Raw genomic sequence first — 21629 nt, 5'->3', positions numbered from 1 at the left:
AAAAAAAAAAAAAAAAAAAATCACCTAGAGAAATTGTGAAACATGTGGACTTTAGACCTCATCCCAGAGATTTTGATGATATTTTACTTTTTTAAAAAATGAGGTATAATATATGATAAATGTATAAAGTACACTAATGTTAGATGTATATCTTGAGTTTTTACATACGTATACAGTTGTGTGAACACCATCAGGTCAAGATATATCAAACAGTCCCCGACTTAGGATGGTTGGACTTAACAATTTTTTACTTAATGATGGTTTGAATGTGGAAAACTTATTGCAATATATGATGAATTATTCAATAAATTACATGAGCTGCTCAACACCTTATTATAAAATAGGCTTTGCGTTAGCTAATTTTTGTCCAATTGTAGGCTAATTTAAATGTTCTGAGCATATTGGAAGCAGACTAGACTGACCTATGGTGTTTTGGAGGTTAGGTGTGTTACATGCATTTTCAACTTACTGTGGGTTTATCAGGACTTAGGCCCATCTTAAGTCAAGAAGCGTCTGTGTAAAACATTTCCAGCACCTCAGAAATTCTCCGTGCCTTCCCCTCCTGTGCCTTTTCCACAGGCATAACAGTTTCCAACCACTATTTGTACTTCTACCATGATTTCTTTTTAGCTATACAGATTAGATGAATTTTGGTGTTCCTTTTAGCTCTAGTTTTCTTTGATTCTAAGTTTCTAATTCAGATGGAGAAATAAAATTATTTTGACTAAGTTCACATTGTCATCCAAAATTTAGATATTTTTTGCCACCCACATCCACCCTCCACTTTAACCCCTCCTTTGGCTCTTCACCTCTGCAAATCTTCATGTTCTTTTTTTTTAACTTCAGCTCTATTGTGGCTCCTTCCTGAGCTAGAATAGACATTAAAAAACCATGGACTACTATGCAACCATAAAAAAGGATGAGCTCATGTCCTTTACAGGGACCTGGATGAACCTGGAAACCATCATTTTCAGCAAACTGACACCAGACCAGAAAACCAAACACCACATGTCCTCACTTATAAGTGGGTGTTGAACAATGAGAACACAAGGACACAGGGAGGGGAACATCACACATTGGGCCCTGAGGGGTGGGGAGCTAAGGGAGGAATAGCAGGGGGTGGGGGAATTGGGGAGGGATACCATTAGGAGAAATACCTAATGTAGGTGACGGGGTGATGGATGCAGCAAACCACCACCATGGCACATGTATACCTGTATAACAAACCTGGACATGTACTCCAGAACTTAAAGTATAATAAATTAAAAAAAAAAGTCAAGGATTCTAAGCCCTCTTACTTGCAACAATTCCTTCACAACATCCCTGGAAAGTGGTCTTCTACCTCTGCTTAAAAACTTCTGGTAACTGAGACCTGATCATGTCAAATTATTGGACATTTGTCTTTTCTAGAAATTGCTTCCATATGTTGAGCATTATAAAATGTTATATGGTACATTTGCCCATAGTTATGGCCAGGAATAATAAAGAATATCTGAAATTTTTTATTTATGGCAAGCTTTCAAATATTTAAGACAGTTGCCACATTTACTCTAAGATATATATATATATATTTTTTTTTTCTCTAGTCATTGGAGTCAGAACTCCCAGCATTTCATTGGCTCTTGCCATGCCTTTCCTTGACTCAGGATGCTAGGTAATTGAGAGTCACAGTAGCTTACCAAGGGAAAAATTACACTTTATGCTGTAACACAACTGTTGGAGCAATAATGTACAAGTTCTACCCCAGTGGGACATGCAGAACGGCATATATTCCTTCCTCTCTGCAGAACCAGCTTCATGCATATGTACCTTGTGTGGTCTCACTACACTCATGCCTAGATAGTCACCACGCTTGGTTTTTCACTCTACTGTTGGCATCTTAAAATTCTTAATATTTTTTGAACAAGGGGCTCCATTTTCATTTTTCACTGCGTTCCACGAAATTAGGTAGCCAGTTCTGCCTTTCTGGTTGCATTGCATTTGCTAATGACCTAAGTATTTTTATATATTTTTTTCTTAGTAATACCTCCTCTAACAGAGCTATTAAGAGTGTATTATATTGTATAGTCCTTTTTAACTTATTTCAAATAACTTTTCCTTAGAGCAAGAAACACAGGTTCAATATTAAAATCTTATAGATGAACAACCGAAGACTTAAGGAAATTAAGTGAATTGCCAAAGTTTCATAACTTATTAGTAACAAAGCTGGCAGAGAACCCAATCCTCTGACTTCAGCATTCATTACATAGGGCCCTCTTCCTTCCTCTTGGGAAGATGCCGTATTTTAAATTCTCAGGCTTTAAGTTGAATATTCTAGTCTTATTAACTTTTCAGTTTCCTATAGCTTACTCTGTTTTAGTTCATTCTCCAAGCATCATGCTTCAACTTGACAGTCCTAAATTGCTGACTCATATTTAGCGTAGAATTCACTCTATTTGCTCCTCAGGTCATTTACACAAATTGCCTAGTCCTTTCTTAACTGATAATTGAAGCTTATTTTTCTACCATATGCGATTTACCCTGAGCTTGCAGTTTTTAAAAAGTAATCTCAGGTTAATTTTGAAAAAATTCCAATGCAATCTCATTTTCTCCACCCTTGATTATAATTCAGATCTATAGCTAATCTCTAGATCATTAAGGGTGTTCTAGTAATTGGAAAGAAATCTCCATGCTTTTTTCATTAAGTGCTCATCTAACTTGCAAAGGGAAGTTAAACTAACTTAAGCTGCTGAGACTTGCCTTATTTGACCAAAAAGGAATCCAAAGCAATTCTATGAAAATGTAGCTTCATTTGCAATTATATTAGTCAGGGGAAGGGAAATGGAGAGTATAATGTAACAAGGTTATAATGACCATCTTAACATGGCAAGGTTGATAGCAGTGTGAAGCTTCAAGGTTGGCTTTACCCCTGTGCACTAGGCAGATAGATTTTTATCCTTGTGTGCTCTCTGGCCCAAATAAAATTGCACTGGCTGTCTTTGTCTTCCGGTAAATACTCTGACTCAGGCTTTGTTTCTTGGAGACCCAGGCTAAGACACATGCATGTTCACCACTGAGGTAGTGTACCAATGTCACTTCCTAATTTCTAGAGGATAAAATAAAAAGACATGATCATGATTAGTTAATTGCCCCTACAGCTGTAACATTCCCCGTTGAGGGACAGAGTCCATTTTAAGCAGATACCACTGACCTAGAAATAAATTGAATCAGTCATTTCCATCTCAATTAATGCCACCACAATCTTCCCCACTTACAAATTTAAAAACCTGGGCACTTTCATTGATGCCTTCTTTTTTTTTTTTTTTTTTAACTTTCCATTCAGTTAAACAACAAACCCCATGGTTTCTACCTCCAAATATCTCCCAAATGGCCCCTGTTCTCCATTTCCACAGCTACACTTACACACCATACACTATACTTACACCCTACACACCACCTCTGCACACTGAGCCTACACTCTGCAGCTCAGAGCAGCAGCACTGTTTCTCACCCGATCGCTGCAGTAAACTCTAACTTGTCTCCATTGGCTCCTTTAAAATACACTACTACATGGCAGTGAGATTGGACTTTTAATAATGCAGATCTGATTATGCCATTCCTCTGACTACAACCGCATCCCAGTGCTGCATTCTCTTAAGGGACTGTGTTAAAGAAACTTCTCTTCCTGGGTCCACACAAGGGGCGTGGATTCAAAGGCCGGGATTTCCCGGCTCCACGCCTCGATGCAGACACCAGAGGGGTTTCAAATGTAAAGTTCTTTGGGTTTCCCCCGCCTCTCGGCCAGGTAGGGAAAGCTCACTGGGGCTCCTTTGTTCCAAAATCCCTGGAAAGTGGGGCTCCTTTGTCCCCAAATCCTGCCGCAAGTTCTGGGAGGATGGGGCTCTGTAACTCAGGGCTGTGGACCAAGCAAAGATCAATCACTCCAGAGGAAGTTTGAAAGAACTCCTCTCATTGGATGAGAACATGAATGGGGTGGGAATAACTCAAGGGTTAAAACTTCAGCTGCTCCTTTCCTGAACGGATTTCCCGCTCGGGGCTCCCCACCCACAACAGCGTGGGAGCTGTCTCTCTGTCTTTTTCTCTACCTCTGTCTAATAAATCGCTCTTCTGCAAAACTATTTGGGTCCACGATATTTATTTGAATGGCAAAGTCACTGTGCCTCTGGGGCCCCTTTCCCCATTCTTTGAGGTTAGAGAGGCCAAGAACCTCTGCTCCCCTGGTTACACTCTTATTCTGTCATTTTATACGTACTTACTGTCATCTCTATACTTTTTTCCTTTATTTATATTGTTCTCTTCTGCCTCCCCCACCTCAATTATAGAATGAAAATCAAAAAGGGTCCTCCTGCCTTGGTCATCATCTGTCTCCTCATTCTTACAAGAGTATTGACACCCAGTAGGTACTCAAAAATTAATTGCTAAATAAATTAATGACCCTGCAAACCAAAGCTGATATAGAGTCCATCTCTCTTTATTTGAGAACATTCTCCCCAAAATCCCAGTGTTAACTCCAAGCTTTGGCAAACTACTGGCTTGCCTAAGTTAATCTCTCAGGGATTGAATCCTTATCTCTTTGATTTAGCTGTAGCCAGTGTTTTAATTCTGATTATAGACTGGCTTCCCTTTTCTTTCCACTATGCCCCTTTTCCACTATCAGCTGTACAACTACATGAGCAATCAATTGTTCCTCCTATTAGATTTCAACATATAACTAGTTATGGCTTCCTGTCTGTTCTTTCCCTGTATCCAAGGTTACTTTTCAATCTTGACTAAGCTGCTATTCTCAGTTTCCACTGTCCCAGTTCCCTCTACTGGGCCAATCAATACTTGCAAATCATCACATACCCTTAACTCCTGTAGGGTTCAGCAGATCCCGAGCAGAAAGCACACGGAATGACTAAGCCAGAGGAGTGTCTCCTTCTGAGCACATATTCAGAATAAATGTTGCCTCCAAGCTGAGGTTTGCAAGCCTTTCTGCATAAAGATAAGCACTTGTTTCAAAAAAAAATAGCTTATATTTTTGTGCTTATTGAGTCCACCTGTGAATCAATGATGAGAACAACATTGCTCAACCCCCAGAGAAAAATTAAGCTGCATTTGAATTATTCCCAACTGTTCTCTCATCTTAAAACTTAGCTGTTCACTTAGAAGTTAAGAAAGATTGAAATAAGCAGCTGGCAAAACAGTCCTAATGGCAGAGATGGGACATGAAGCACAGCTTTGGCTGGCATTTTCAGGATTTTTAAATGCTTGGTTGCAATTGTCACTTCCATAAGGATTTCATGAAGATTAATAATGTAAGAAAAAGGCCATCTTTCAAGTAACTGAACACAGTAACTGTTAGTACATTTTTCTGGCAAAATTGGAAAGAAGAAATGTTTCTCCTCGTAGGTCCATCCCTAATTTAATTTTGTTTCTTTTCTTTAAAAATATGCATTCCTCTACCATTATACCATAGTGTTTATATATACATATAAATGCACACACACATGCATACACATACACACGTATACATTCAGATATATATGCATATATGTATGTATGTATGTATACTATTTGCTAAGGTTACTTTGATCATAACAAATAACATAGATTAATTGGACTAGCAAATGTATCATAGTAGGTACTCAATAAATATTGTCATTATTACTGCTATGTCATCAAGTTTCTCTAAACAATTAATAATTTAAAAAGGAAAAGAGAGATCAGCTTCCAGTATGAGAGTGTGAAGACCTTCCTGACCTGCTCTGCAGTGAAACTAGTAAAAACTGTTTTTTACAAAAACTGTTTAAATCTTCTGGAAAATGGTCCCAAGGCCAAAATGCAAATGAATAAACATTTATTCAAAAATATGGACAATGATTCAACAAGAAAGGTGAGAAATCTGTGATATTTTTAGCAGCAATGCTTCCCCCCAAACACAGTAAGGTATATCCTCCACTGCAGGCTGCTGCAGCTAAGGACACAAGGTCCAACTCACCCCAGCACCCACACAGAGGGCTCATGTTTTGCGGTGAGCATGATATCAGCATTTCTTATCCTACCGCTAGTTACTGGCTGCTGAAGGTAAATCGCAGGTTGAGGGCAGGGGCTCCCTTCTTCTGCTCAGCCTTTTCTCATGAAACAGAGGCTCTAACTTGGGGGCAGTATACCTGAGACGACTGGGGACCCGACCACTCTTTTCTGGATCATGAGTTGGTGGTTTCATGCCAAGAGACAAAAGACAACAGGGCCCCAGACAGCTGCCCCCCGTGAAGCACTGAGCTTCTAAACCAGGAGAATTACCCAGAGAGAAGCTTGGCAGGTCCTCACTCCCAGCCTTGGAGCCCTGGATCAGAGACTTTGCTGGGAGAAAAATAGGACATAATATAGATAGCTTCAATTTTTTTTCAAAAGAACTGACTTCATTTGGAAGGGAATGAAGAAGTTCAGCCCCAAAAGCTTGAAAATATTCTTAAAAACTGTGGAGATCATGGTGAAAGGCAATTGGAATATGATTCAGGATACCAGCTGTTATGGTTAACTTTATGTGGCAATGTGGCTAGGACATAGTAACCAAGTATTTGGTCAAATATGTTTGGATATTGCTGTAGAAGTATATTTTGGATGAGGTTAACATTTAATTCAGTAAATTTTGAGAAAAATATATTCCCTTCTATATTGTGGGTGGACCTCATTCAGTCTGTTGAAGGCCTTAAGAGAATGACTGACTAACCTCTTCTGAGAAGGGGGAGTTCTGCTTGCAGACTGCCTTCAGATTCCAACCACAACGTCTACTGTTTTCTAAGTTCCCAGCCTACTGACTGACCCTGCAGATTTTGAACTTGCCATGCTTCACAATTTCATGAATTGATTTCTTGACATAAAATGTCTTAAAATAAATCTCCTTCTTTATACACTTATGACTGGTTCTATTTCTCCAGAAACCCCTGAATAATACATAGGCTAACCTGTAGCCAGCCAGTTTGCAGGAGAAGACTAGGGAATATGTCATCTCGCAGGAGTTCTATTGGGGTAACAACAAAAATGAACAATGATTTCAGAAACTACCACTTCAAAAGAACCAAAATTTGATTAGATTAGTTTATAGAGCAATTTATGCCTCATGGTATTGTTGAAAAAATAGAATAATCAGCAGGCAATTAAGGGAGTTTAACAATTTGTTGTGGTCAGAGAAAGAGAAAAACCCAACTAGCGCCAATGTCATCCCTGGGTAATTGTGAGCAAACCAAATGTGTACCTTCTGAAGAACATCAGAACCTGAACACTAGGGGGAGAAGAAAGGCAGAGCACTTCACCAAAGCAATCTAATCAGTCACTAAACAAGTAAACAAGCAAACAATATTGACAAGAAGGAGGTTGACTAGTACCCAGAGCTGCTACAATATATTATCTAAAATGTATGCTTCAAAAAAAATCTAAGATATGCATAAAAAGAATAAAAAGTAACCAGAATGTATGACTAGGATAACAGGGAGAAAGAGAGAGAGATTGTCAGATTTATGAGAAAAACAACAATAACAACTTTAAAGAAAAACATGATTAAAGAAGTAAAGTATAAGGACAATAATGCATCAACTAGAGAATATTCATAAACATAAATTAATTAAAAATGGAAATATTTGGGATATAACAGTATAATAACTGAAATTTTAAAATTACCAGAGGTTCAAAAGTACAATAAATTTGAACTGACAAAAGAAGGATAGAGTGGACTTAAAAGTGGGTTGATAAAGATTATTATAGTCAAAGAACTGAGAGAGTAAAAAGAATAACATACATGAAGAAAGTCTTGGAGAAATGTAGGAAACCCATTAAGATATCCCAACATACTTTAATGGATACTTGAGAAGAAAAGAAATGGGATAAAAAAGCAGAAAAATATTCAAAAAAAGCAAAAATTTTCCAAACGGATTGAAAAACAATAGACTACATATCCAGGAAGCTAAACAAACACCAAGTAGGATAAATGTATAAAGATTCATAAAAAAGACACATCTCAGTAAAGATGGTGAAAGTGAAAGAAAAGCAGAAAACCTTTAATGCAGCAAGAAAAAAGTGACTCATTACTGGAAAGGCAATCTTAATAGGATTAATAACCTACTTCTAAGTAGAAATAATGGAGGGCCAAAGGTGGTGAGATAACATTTAAAGCACTCAAAGAAAAAAAATCCTGTCAGCCAAGAATTCAATATCTAGGAAAACCATCTTTCAAAAACAAAAGCAAAATAAATATCTCTGATGTTTAATTTTATGTGTCAACTTCACTAGGCTACAAAGTGCCTAAGCATTAAGTTGAACATTATTTCTGTGTTTGTCTGTGAGGGATTTTTCTGGATGGATTAACATTTGTATATGCACACTGAGTAAAGCAGATTGCCTTTTCCAATGTGGGTGTGTCTCATGCAATTTGTTGCAAACTTGAATAAAGGATATGCAAGAAGGAATTATTTCTTTCTGCCTATTTTTGAGCGAAAACATTGGATTTTTCCTGCCTACATACAGAGACTTGCACTGGTAATTACGCCATCAGCTTTCCTGGTTCTCAAGCCTTCAAACTTGGACTAGAACTTACCATCAGCACTCCTGCCAACTCCTTGCCATCTGCAAACCTTGGACTTCTTATCTTCTATATTTATGTGAGTCAATTTTATGTAGCAAATTATGTATGCGTACATTTTATATAATATCGTATAGCATTGTCATCAACTAGTTAATACATAAGCATATTTTCTGTGTGTTTTTGTTTAAAGGCATCTTATTTAGTATGCCTTGTTGATTCATTGACATTTAATTCATGGTCAGCAGCACTATAACTCTAGATAAATCAAGCTTATCTAACATATATATTTTCTCATATAAGCCTATAGCCTCATGTGTTTAGAAACACTAGATTGCTCTTTCTCAGAAAGCTTGGGACCATTATAAGCAGAGAAATTACAAGTAAAAACAACACAAAACTGCAAAAAAATTTGACATGAAATAAGCCATGAAAAGGTTGCTTATTTGCGGTATGAAAACCAAAACAAGAAGAAAGAATTTTACTTTGTTTGACTATAGCATAAATTGTGCATATCAAGTGACTCAAATTTTCCATCGTTTTCTACAAGTGACTACAAAAATCACTGCAAGCATTGACTCAGTGGTCACAAATAGATTTTGGTGAGTAAGTGAATCCACAAATATGTCATATGTGAATAATGATTATCAACTCTATGTCAATAACATTACATGCTAATGTATTAAATAATCCAATTAAAACGTAGAGATTGTCAAACTGAATTTTAAAATTATGATTCAATTATATGTATAATTTAGATTTAAATATATAAATACATTGAAAGTAAGTGACTGAAAAAGATATAATGTGCAAGAAGCAACCACAAAAAAGCAGGAATAATTATACTAATATGAGACAAAAAAACAAAAAAATACTGGAAATTTAGTGGAAAATTTTATAATAGTAAAGAGTCAATTGATCAAGAAGATATAATGATTATAAACATATGTGCTCTAAACAACAGAACATCAAACTGTATAAAGCAAAAACTCATGTAAATGAAGAGAAAAATAGACTGTTCAACAATAGTTAGAGAATTGTATCACACATTTTATTAAGGAAGAAAACTATTAAGCAGATGATCAATAAGGAAATAGAAAACTTAACCGTATAACCCAACTAGGCGTAAATATCAATACTTTTATAGTGTAACTCCACCCAAAACAGCAGAATACACATTCTTCTCCAATGCACCTGGGACATTTTCAAGATAGATCATAAGCAAACATTAATAAATTTGAAAGGAATAAAATTATGCAAAGTATGTTCTCTGACTATAATGAAATAAAATTAAAAATCAATAGCAGGATAAATTGGAAAACCCACAAATATGTGGAAATTAAACATACTCCTAAATAACCAAAAAGTCAAAGAGGACATAAAAAGAAGAATCTCAAAATAGTTTGAGATAAGTGAAAATGAAGACACATTATGCTTAAACTTATGGTATGCAACTAAAGCATTGCTTACAGAGAAAATTATAGCTGTAAATGCCTAAACTAAGAAAAAAGAAAACTCTCAAATCAATAATGTATCCTTTCATCTGAAGAAAATAAAGAAGATGAAAGCAAACCTAAAGTAGAAGAAAGAAAATAATAAAGATTAGAGCAGAAATTAATGAAATACACACTAGACAAATAATCGAAAAACTCAATGAAACTAAAAGCTTGTTTTTAGAAAATATCAAAAGGTCGACAAAACTTTAGCCAGATTTATCAACTAAAAAAGACTCAAATTATGAGAATCTAAAATGAAAGAGAAGACATTACTACTCACTTTACATAAATAAAAAGGATAAGTGAATATTATGAATAACTTTATGCCAATGAGTTAGATAACTGAGATGAAATGGATTAAAGCCTAAAAACACATAAACAACCAAACTGATTTAAGAATAAATGCACAATCTGAATACACCTATAGAGAATGAAGAGATAGGTGTTGTAATCAAGAATATACCTACAAAGAAATGCACAGGCCCAGATGACTTCACTTAAATTCTACCATACATTTAAAGAAGAAGTAGTACCAACCCTTTACAAGTTATTTTAAAAATGTGCAACATATGCATAATAAGAATACCAAAGAAAAAGAAAGGAAGAGAAGCAATATTTAAAGATATAATGATAAAAATTTTCCAAAGTAATGTCAAACAACAAACCACAGATACAGGACATGCAAAGAACACCAAACAGGAAAAATGTCGAAACCAACCAAATAAAACTATAACTAGGAATATCATTTTCAAACGATAGAAACTCAAAGATAAATTGAAAAATTCCTAAAGAAGTCAGAGGGCAAAAGAAAATACCTTACCTATTGAGGAGCAAAGATAAGAAATACATCTGACTTCCCAGAAACCCTGCAAACAAGAAGAGTGCAATGAAATATTTAAACTGTTGAGAGAAAAAAGCTCACCAGTCTGTGGAATTATCTTTCAAAAATGAATGAGAAATAAAAACTTTCTCTGAAAAACAAAAATTGGTGGAATTTGTTGCCAGCCTGTGTGGCAGTGACCTCAGGTAAGGGTCATGGGAAAGACTTAAATGCTAATTGTAAGAACTTTGAATGATTTCCTAGCCAGAGTGTGAGGTCCAAGGAGGATTGCTTCTCAGATTCAAAGCTGTGAGCAGAAAAGCCAACCATGTCAATAGAGTATTTGGTAAACTGTTAGGTGAGCAACTTTCCATCTCTGGGACACAGTTTCCCTTACTGTAAAATAGCAGTGAGGAGAAATGGAGTCCAGTCTCCTAGAGCTGGTTCCAGCTGAGCATTCATGGCTCTCAGAGAATTTGTCTCTATTTCGCAGCCATCCTTTGTGGGGTTGAGGAAGATGATTCCCAGATAGTTCCATAGTGGTTTGTCTTATATCATTTCACCTCTGTCTGTTACCCCCACCCCAGGTATCTTGACAGACAGCACCCCAGAGGACACAGATCCAGGAAGAAGTGAGGAAGAATATATCCTGCTTCTTCCCTTAGTCTAGGAGCAGAGGAGACCTGGCCATGTTTGGCTAAACTATGGAGGGAAAGTGTTGAGGTGGAAAAAGTAAAAACATAGTCAGCACTCAAATATTAGCCCATTACTACTATAATTGTTAATATAGGTATGAATAAATAAATAACACCTTAGAATAGGAAGAAAAAGAAAACAATATTTTTCTGTATATCATAGCACAAAAACACAATGATGTGACTGTAAGTACTCACCAACTCTCCAAAGAAAACCTACTGTCATATGTGATGGTAGTGTCCAAGGGAAAAAGAATATGGGAAACCTGGATGGTCTACATCCTTGCTATTACAGGTGGGGTCCACAGACCAGCATCATCAGCATCAATTGGGAGTAGGTTAGAAATGCAGAATCCCAGGTCCCACTTCAGAATAATGGAATCAGAATTTGCCTGTTAGCAAGATCCTCAGGTAATTCCTATGCAGACTGAAGTTCAAGAAGTCCTGGGGTGATGCACAGCTAAGGTAGCTTATGCCTCAGATGCCCAGGAGTGCTGGAAAGGAGGACAATTCCATGATCCTCTAAGAAGGAATATACGTACAACTTTATCAAAGGTCTCAGTCCCCAGCTGGGCATTTGCTTAGGATTCACATTCCATGTTGTTCTAGTATTTTAGGGAAAGGATAAGATAAGCTAACACAATGATCTGAATATTAGTAAGATCCTCAGTGATCTGCATGTTGCTTCAAGTTCAAGAACCATTCGGGGCATAAGGCAAAGGTTGCCAAAAACTGATGGTCTAGGGAAATTATTGGGAAACAAAATGACAAAATTACTGTAATTGTCTATATTTTGGTGGGAAGGTCATATGATTAATAACAGGTAAACATATTGTTATTTCTGTGAAATAAGAATACAAAAAGTAGGAATATTAATTTAACTGTGCCAATCTGGTTAATACATAAATATTCTGTAATGCCATCTTGGTTTTTGCCATCACAAAAAGCAGTGTTTTTTTTTTTTCCTTTTTGTCCCCAATCCCTCAGTTTTATGGAAATAAAGAACCATGTGTTTTACGTCCTAAGACTAAGTTCTGTGTCTCAACTCTCTATCTTGTGATTCTGTTTCCTAATTTAAAAGCAATACTAATGTTCTTTCTTTCTAACATATGTAACTGTGCTGAGTACCAATGTGATAATGTTTGTGAAAATGCTTTGAAGCTGTAAATGCTGGCAATTATTTTTATAACTGCAGACCTAGTCCATTTCCTTTTCCATTGTCCTCATGAAGGAGATCAACTGACATAACTTTCCCTTCCTAAAGAACTCTCTCCATATATACCTGTGTGTGTGTGTTATGAGTATGTGTGTCCACTTGTGTGTGATACATGTAAAAGGTAAGATTCTGAAGCTCTAAGTGTTGTTACAGGGTTAGTACTAGTAGCATGCTGCTATTTTTCCTCAGTTTTGAAATCTTCACATTGAGCATTTTCATTCTACCACATGGTTGGTAATATTTCCCAAACACTGCTGTTTGCAGTTATAATCCCTTCCATTTTGCCTTTGCTTCCAGATCTCCTGCATCTCTGCTCCAACCTGGAATGCACAGTGGGGGCTATTTCATTTATGGCACATTCCTGTTCAAGCCTTTGGATGGTTTCTTTTTCACACCCCTTAAAGCTAATTTTGTCATTAGCTTTTCAGAAATACACAGTGGCATTTTAAGTGAAATACAAATTAGAAAACTCTGCTTCCTTTAATTACTCTTTTCTTCCAAATTTGAAAAGAAATCACTATCAAATTAGCCAAGTCACATGTATCCTTTTAAACTCACGAAGCTGTTGTCATTATTCATCCAAACTCTCCATTTCCGGCCCCTTCGATGGAAATTACACTTCTTGAGCAACAGTGGCAAAAAATGTATTTAGAGAAAAAAAATTCCATGAAGCACAATAAAAATTATTTTCCTTAATATTTGATAGCTTGTTCTACTTTGTTGGCTCTTGTAGTTATATGTACAAATCCATCTTGCACCTGCACAGATTCTGGCCTTTAGTAAGCAAGCAAGAGAAGTTGGTTAGTCAACAGATTGATGAAGAAACTCTTCATTTAACTAAAATTATAATGAGTATCCTCTTTCTTTTTTTCTATTTCTTTTTAAAAGCTATCATCTTATTGATTTTTTTACTCCCTGCCAAGCATTCTGCCAAGCACATTAGATGCATTATCTCATTCACCCCCACCTCAATAATCCTAGGAGGTAGTGACCATTACTACAGCTAATTTACCAGAAAGAGAACATATTGGACTACGTTAAGAAGTAGTTAGGTTTCCACATTATGAATTCCATTAAGTCTTAATTAATTTAGTCTTAATTAATTAATGGAATAGATGATAACATATGCTTTATTTCATCAGGCAAATTTTCCCAGCATAAAATTAACTAGCAATTATTGAGCATTTACAGTGTGCCAGGCACTGTGATGTAATTTAAATAACAATTTCATTTAATTCTAATAACTGGATTATGTAGGCAACATATTATTAATATTTCTCCTTTGTGGATGAAACAACTGAAGCTAAAAATGTTAAATGAACAAACCTAAGATTAGAGAGCCTGGAGCAGAACTGGGCTTTACAATCAGGACTCAGTGCTTAGCCCATGTGTTTTAATGCTTCAAACCTACATGAATAACTTGCCACTGAATCAACAGCACTGGCAGAAAGTCACCCTCTACTTGCCAGCCTCTCCTGAAACATTCCCTTTGAATGTGCCTTTTTCTCTGATGAGGAAAGAACCATGGAGTTGTCACCAGGTCTGTGGCCTGTGTGGCCTATGGGAAAACAGAGGAAATATCTTCTCAGAAAAATTATATTAAATATAACTTTGTTCATATCTTGTTTTCTTTCTCATTTAGCATTAAGTGTAAGTGCTTTATTATGTTACTACAAACTCTTAATAAGCATAATTTTAATGGTTGCTTAATTTTTTAATTAACCGAATATATTATCATTTAATTATTATTATCTATTTCTCTTTTTTGCTGTTGTCATTTTACATAATGGTGTAATAAGCACCTTTTGACATAGAACTCCCTCTGCACTCTGATTGATGACTAATGCATGAGAGAGGTACCTAACAGTGGATTTGGGGGGTTAGATACTTCAAATCTCTAGAGGCAGATTGCCAAATTACTTTCTAAATGTTCTGCACCAATTTCTACCACCCCATCAGGCTCACCATGCCTTCCTATCAGGTACAGAATTAAGAGAAGTCTTTGCTAATTATATGGGTGAAAAACTCCTTCACATTATGAAATTTTGTGTTTGTTTGATTAATCATGAGGTGAAATAATTTTTCCAATATTTGGCTTATTTTACAACTCCCAGCTGCTTGGTGGAATTTTATTGCTTTGACTGTATTCCTTACTTATTGAGGAATTCAAACGTTTGCCATACTTATTGTACATATTTTTTCCAGTTGTTTTCTCTGCCTGAAGCAGAAACAAGAAAAGATATTGCTGAAATCAAGGAAGGAGAAGACCCCTGTGACAAAGAAGTGAAAGCAGTTTCCAGTGCAACAAAGAACCCAGCAAGGTAAGGTCTGAGAAAACATTTTTCCCCATATACTATAATGAATGGTTACAAAGCTTATATTTTGCTTTAGATAAGGTGGGCAATAATTGCTATTGTTCATTCACAAGCAAAATAAGTGGTTGAGCCCTAAATAAAACAATCCATCAAGGATTTACTAAACATTAAATAAATTGTGTTACATATTCAATACCATATGGCCAAGAAACCTCAGTCCCTGACCCGCTCTGCTCCCACACACCCCACCCATTATCTAATAGAGAGGTAACTGAGGTCCAGACACAGGTACAGTGACTCTGGTTCATGTAATAGATACCGTAACCACATTTGCAAAGTTCGAGTCTCAGCAAAGATACCGTGATCATTTCCCTGACCAAAGCAGTTTGAATGAAAACATGTTTTGAATTGAAACAACAACAATAATAAATAATGTTAAACCTGGTCTATTAGTCACAGTCCTCCAAAGAAGTAGAACAGACAGATTTTATATGTATGTACGTAGAGAAATTTTTCTTTTTTTTTGAGATGGTGTCTCACTCTATCATCCAGGCTAGAGTACAATAGTGAGATCTTGGCTCACTATAACCTCCACCACCCGGGTTCAAGCAATTCCCCTGTCTCAGCCTCCTGAGTAGCTGAGACTACAGATGCCTGCCACCATGCTCAGCAACTTTTGTATTTTTAGTAGAGATGGGGTTTCACCATATTGGTCAGGCTGGTCTCAAACTCCTGACCTCAGGTGATCCTCCTGCCTTGGCCTCCCAAAGAGCTAGGATTATAGGCATGAGCAAATGTGCCCAGCCTGAGAGATTTTTTTTAAAGAATTGGCTCACAGTACTATGGAGGCTTGATAGGTCTTAACAGGGTGGGCCCGGCAGGCAGGACACGCAGGGAAGGGCTGAAGTTTGAGTCCAAATGGCATCTGCTGACAAAATTCCTTCAGTTAGTCTTTGTTCTCTTAAGTCCTCAACTAATTGCATGAGGCCCTCTCCCATTATGGAGGGTAATGTACTTTATTCAAACACTACTTAATCTCATTCAAAAAACACCTGCACAGAAACATTCACAGTAATGTTTGACCAAATATCTGGGCATCTCAGTCCAGGCAATTTGACATATAAAATGAGCCAGCACACCTGAAGATTAATCACAATTTAACTAAGTCTAAAAATTGTGTTAGTTGAAGTTTTGAATAGGATCTATCTCATCCAGGCATCTCACAACAGCTTTCTCTCTACTTGTGGTCCTGCTCCACCTTTTCTTTGTTAAAGTCAATGTCATTCTCCTCTATGCTATGATCTTGACTGTCACCAAGTTTGATGTGTAGATTGTGTAGAAGGAGGGTACGCTGTTTGCACTGAGCTCTTAGGAACTTATTTTCTGTGAAGATGTAATGATGTTACTATTCTGCCTTCCCCTGGGGTTTCTGTGCCTTTTCATTTTGAGTTCAGCAGCCACAATGAAATTAAGATGATGGATATGAAATGGAAATTTTCTGGTTCAGATACAACTATACCCTTTTCAGTGGCTTATTTTTTTATTTTAGTAAATATTCATCTAGCAGCCTCAGGTAGTAGAACTAATGATTACAATTTTGCCTTGGACAAAGGAGGAGACAAATACTGTAATTATATAAAGTACAAATCAAATCACCTAATTAAATGGAGAAAGAAAATCTGCAATAATTATTGAGGTATAGTTCAGGTAACAATGCACAGTAAAAGGACCCATAATTTTAAGAAATACACCACTGCCTGATTTATCAAGAAGTAGGTGTAATAAACAGTACATTTTTTACTTAAAAAAATGCAAGCTTCACCTAAAGAAACCTCATATGACTCCTCAGGTGTTGGATTGAAGACGTCCTGTATTTCTTCAGAGACTTCAAAAAAAGTTTAAATAAAAGTATTTGTCCTTGGTGAAAAGAACATTAATACTTAATTGTAGAAACTTGAATACTTCTTTGTTCATATTCAAACTCCAGGAAGCCTATGTGATTACTGCTAGCCCATGATACCTACGTAATGTGCAAATGCTCAGCTCTCAGACCTTTTGTCCATAGCATTTTCTTTGGTACCATGGTTAAGATATGATCTACCCTAAATGATCCAGTTATTTTCCATTACGGACGACTTTGCCTGCCCAAAAAGACTCTAAGTCTATCAGAAGCAGAAATTGTGCCTTCCCTCTTTCTTTTCTTTTTACATTTCTGTGCCAATTACTTAAAGCAATAATTATTCTTTCTGTGTGTGTGTGTGTTTGTGTGTGTGTGTGTATTCATATAAGTATACTCTGTCCTGTGCCGGGAAAGATTAAAGAGCTCATTCCAGATATTTCTGGGTGCATTTTTGAGCTTCCTTTATGACAGGCATAATTTAATGCATCAATGAGACTGGATTGCTGCTACATCCAATTATTTGTCACAGAATCTTGATAAAAGATACAACAGTTATCCAAAAATCTTACTCAAATACAATTCTGTACTGATAGATCCGATTACATTCTAAATTTCCTATGCCTTTTCATCTTCATTTCAAATCCAAGCAATTTACTTGATTTTATGTATTCTCTATCCCAGAGTCTTCCTGTATCCACTCTGATTTGTCTTGATCTCATTCTCTTTGAATCTATCCCACCTCTTACTCTTCAATGATGCCGTCTGACAGCAATCTACCCCTCTTCACTCATAAACTTACTTAGGTCATTCCCATTCCAAAACTAAAGGTACCTTTCCTTCTGTTCATTTTTTGATAGCTGACAGTCTCCTACTGCTTATGTTTCCCACACTGTTTCAATTCCCTTCACTTTGGTGTATGTCCCACCATTTTTTAAAATTGCTCACTCAGTAGTTTCCAATGGCTTCTTAGTAACTAAATGAAGTGATTATTTTTTAGTTGCTAGCCTCCTTGAATTCTCTGCAACATTACGGGCTGTTTAGAATATTCTCTATTTGAATTTTATTCTCTTATTTGGTGTTCCTAAAACACAGTAATCTGAAGCTTTTCCTACACTCTCTGACATTCCCTAATCTGTCTTCTTCACCAACTCTTCACTCCGTTTTGTAATCTAGTTTTTGTCCTGGTTTTGCAGGACAACTAAACCCCAATCCTTTCTTAACTCATTTCTGCAAATGAAGGTTTCTTAATCTCTGCAGATATCAGCTTTTACAGCTTTAAGGTATAGTTGAACCACATTATTAGATTTTAATTATGCTCTGCAAAGTCTTAAAAATTTCTTTCAGATTTCTCAGTCACCAACATGTTTTCCTTCTTGATTCCAGCCACAACAACTACACTATAATCTAGGTTATACATTGGACACCCACACTAGACTTCCATAACCAGGAAAAGATGAGTCTGAAAGTATAAGCATTTTGGGCAAGTAAGCCCTATGACTGTGAGAATAAAGTAGCTGATGAAGACCATTTCCCAAGATCAAGCTTGATGAGGGAAAATACATTATGAAATGTGATGAAAGAAATGTGCATACCATTTATCAGAATGGTATTGAATATGGAAGTCTGTGTTCTCAGTGCCAAGTGAAGGTGGTGTAGGGGCAGGAGGTGGGGGCAGCATCTGGACAAGTGAAAGAGCTTTCCTGTTGAATTCTTCACATTGATCCTTAACTTCATCTCTAATTCTAAAGGGCAAATTCAGGATTTATTTTCTGGAGTTCGTGTAACTTAGGATTCATGCTTAATTTCATCTCTGGTTCTAAAGGCAAAATTCAGAACGTGTTTTCTGGAGTTGGTGTAAGGATTATATAAGATTATATTTTTAAAGCATTTAACACAGTACTTTGCACACAGAGAACAACTATACATTTATTTGTTTTCAATGCTTTCTTTGTGACATTAAGTGAGGCAGTGTTAACATATGTTTTCTCTCTGATGGTGGCCTGGCCCCATAGTCATTCTGATATATTAACTCTCTTTTTCTTGTTAACTCAATTTGCAAAATCAAGACATGGCAAACGGGCTCAATAAGCAGGAAGTCCACTGGGAGAGGCATTAGAAAGTTAACTAGCTGTTAGGGCTACTCTCCCATATTTCAAAAAGAGTGAGAAAGGCATCACTGTGCTATTCTAATTACAGCTCCTTTGGAAAGTTAGAGAGGTCAAAAGTTGTTCTCTGAAAGCAGCATATCTGCAGTTTGGGAGCCAATCCTCAAAGTTTCTATCTGGAAAGCAACAAAGATTGTACTTCCCTCACTCTAGAGGGACACTTCCTCCCTGCAGTGAAATTCCTTGTTTTATATCACATCATGCTGGCTGGGAAGATAATACTTGTGATTGCTCCTGTATTTATTTCTGCTGCAAATTGCTGGTAGGACACCCTGGTTCCATGCAGTGAATCACTATTTTGTCACACCGCAAATAGCAGCAGCACCTAGCTGATTCCACTTAAAATAAAAAGAAGGAAAAAAAGAAAAAGAACGAACCCCAAATCTCAAACCAAGCATTAAATGTCCCTGAAATCCCTGCAGCAAACATGATGTTCTTTTTACATAGGGAAACAGAGCGATGCCTGCAATGCAGCATTGGCTGCTTTCCTGATTTGCTCAGGTTGGCTTTAAAGGAATTTCTGCTTTTTCTGTGTGCTTAAGTGTGAATGACAAAGTGTAAGTCCACAGTCACACTTAAGTTCACACCCAGAGCGGCTGTGCCCATTAGCACCTTCCTTGGGCACTGGCTTTTCAAGGGTTGGGCACTAAGCTTAAAACCAGTGCCCTAGCCACAAAAGATGCTATCTGTATTATATTTTCCTTTGCTAAATCATATGATTATTAGTGTAAGATATGGTACAATATGAACATTTTTTACCATTTAGTAAGCACTTTCACAGATATTAAGTAGTATGCTGCCTGATTCTCACATCCATCCTGTTAAGTAGACAAAGCAAGATCATATTTTTATTTTCAGATGAAAATATACAGTGACTCAGAGAATGGAAGCAACTTGTCCACAGACACGGTGCTCTGAAAAAATAAAGCTGGAACTCAAAATCAAAGATCCTTTTTCTGAAGCTGGCAGTTTTCTCACTAAACCTCTCATTTCTTCTGCAAGAACTTCTGTGAACAAACTGGCTTCTGTAAACAGACTTCTGCCAAATCATGATACAATGGTCAAACCACTGTAGACATTTCTTTCTTTTGTCCTGAGCATCCAGGATTCTCCTACCACCACACAGACTTCTGGTAACTTACTCCATCTAACACCATCTCCTCTGTGCCCTATTTCCTGGAGTGATGAATGAGTCTTTGTTCAGCACTGTGCTGCTTCTTTTTTTTTTTTTTTTTTTGAGATGGAATCTCACTATGTCACCCAGGATGAAGTGCAGTGGCACAATCTTGGCTCACTGCAACCTCCGCCTCCTGGGTTCAAGCGATTCTCCTGCCTCAATCTCCCAAGTAGCTGAGATTATAGGCACCTGCCACCATACCCAGCTAATTTTTTTTTTTTTTTAGTAGAGACAGGGTTTCACAATATTGGTCAGGCTGATCTTGAACTCCTGATCTCAGGGGATCCACTCGCCTTGGTTCCCAAAGAGCTGGGCTTATAGGTGTGAGCCACCGTGCCCATCCGGTGCTGGGCTTCTAGGTGAGAGGCTGGACACAGGACTGCTAGTGACTTAGTGCATTTTCCTCCTGGTGTGTGTATTTCTTTTGGAATAAGAATTAACTCCTAGATGCACATGCTTTAACCTAGAGTAGTGGGCATTGGAGGCACCACAGTAGTACACACAATCTACTTAAGTATGAGGCTGATGATGTTGTCTCATATAGTAAGTTAACACTCCTAGGTGAGCATGCTCCCACATGCTTCCTGTCCCCTGTTTCTCGCTCCTTTGCTCCTCCTCATCACATCAACCTCGCCCAGAACATTGAAGAATGGTCCAAAGGGCACTGAAAACCGATCAAAGGCTTAGTCCTGATTCAGCCATTTGTTAGCCTTGTGAATGTGGGGACTTATTTTCTCTTAGGGTTCTATTCTTTTTAGTGGCAAAATTAGAAGATTCAATTAAATTCGTGATTTTATAAGTCTTTTTTTTGGACAGAAAACCCCTATTTTTAAAGGTAATATAATTTAGGTCCTGGATACATAAAACAGATATAGTGTTCTGCTGATGGAAAAGAGAGACACAGAATCCATTTATTGTCCTTTCCGTATGCCCAGAGTCCTTTGAGGCTGCAGTGTAGACCCTTGTGAATCTCCAAAATACAGGAAAAGACCTTGCATATAACCTAGGAGACTCAGAACATCTTGGTCTTTTACAGTTGTTCAAAGTTCCTAAGTATCCCCCTTCCTTATCTTATTTACCTCTCCATGACATTGCATAGTCCTGGGTATCTTTCCTTATGCTACAGAAACTCTGTCTCTCTCTTTCTCTTTCCCCTTTTTAAAAGAGTGACATGCTGAGAGAGAGGGAGCTGGCTATAACATGGTAGATATGGGAATAAAAGATATTTTCAACTACTTTTTGTGCATTTATTTGGTAAATATTTATTAAATTAATTTTATTATTA

The sequence above is a fragment of the Cebus imitator genome, unplaced genomic scaffold, assembly GCF_001604975.1.
Source record: "Cebus imitator isolate Cc_AM_T3 unplaced genomic scaffold, Cebus_imitator-1.0 Scaffold539, whole genome shotgun sequence".
Taxonomy (NCBI): Eukaryota; Metazoa; Chordata; class Mammalia; order Primates; family Cebidae; genus Cebus; species Cebus imitator.
Note: the sequence above shows the minus strand (reverse complement) of the source record.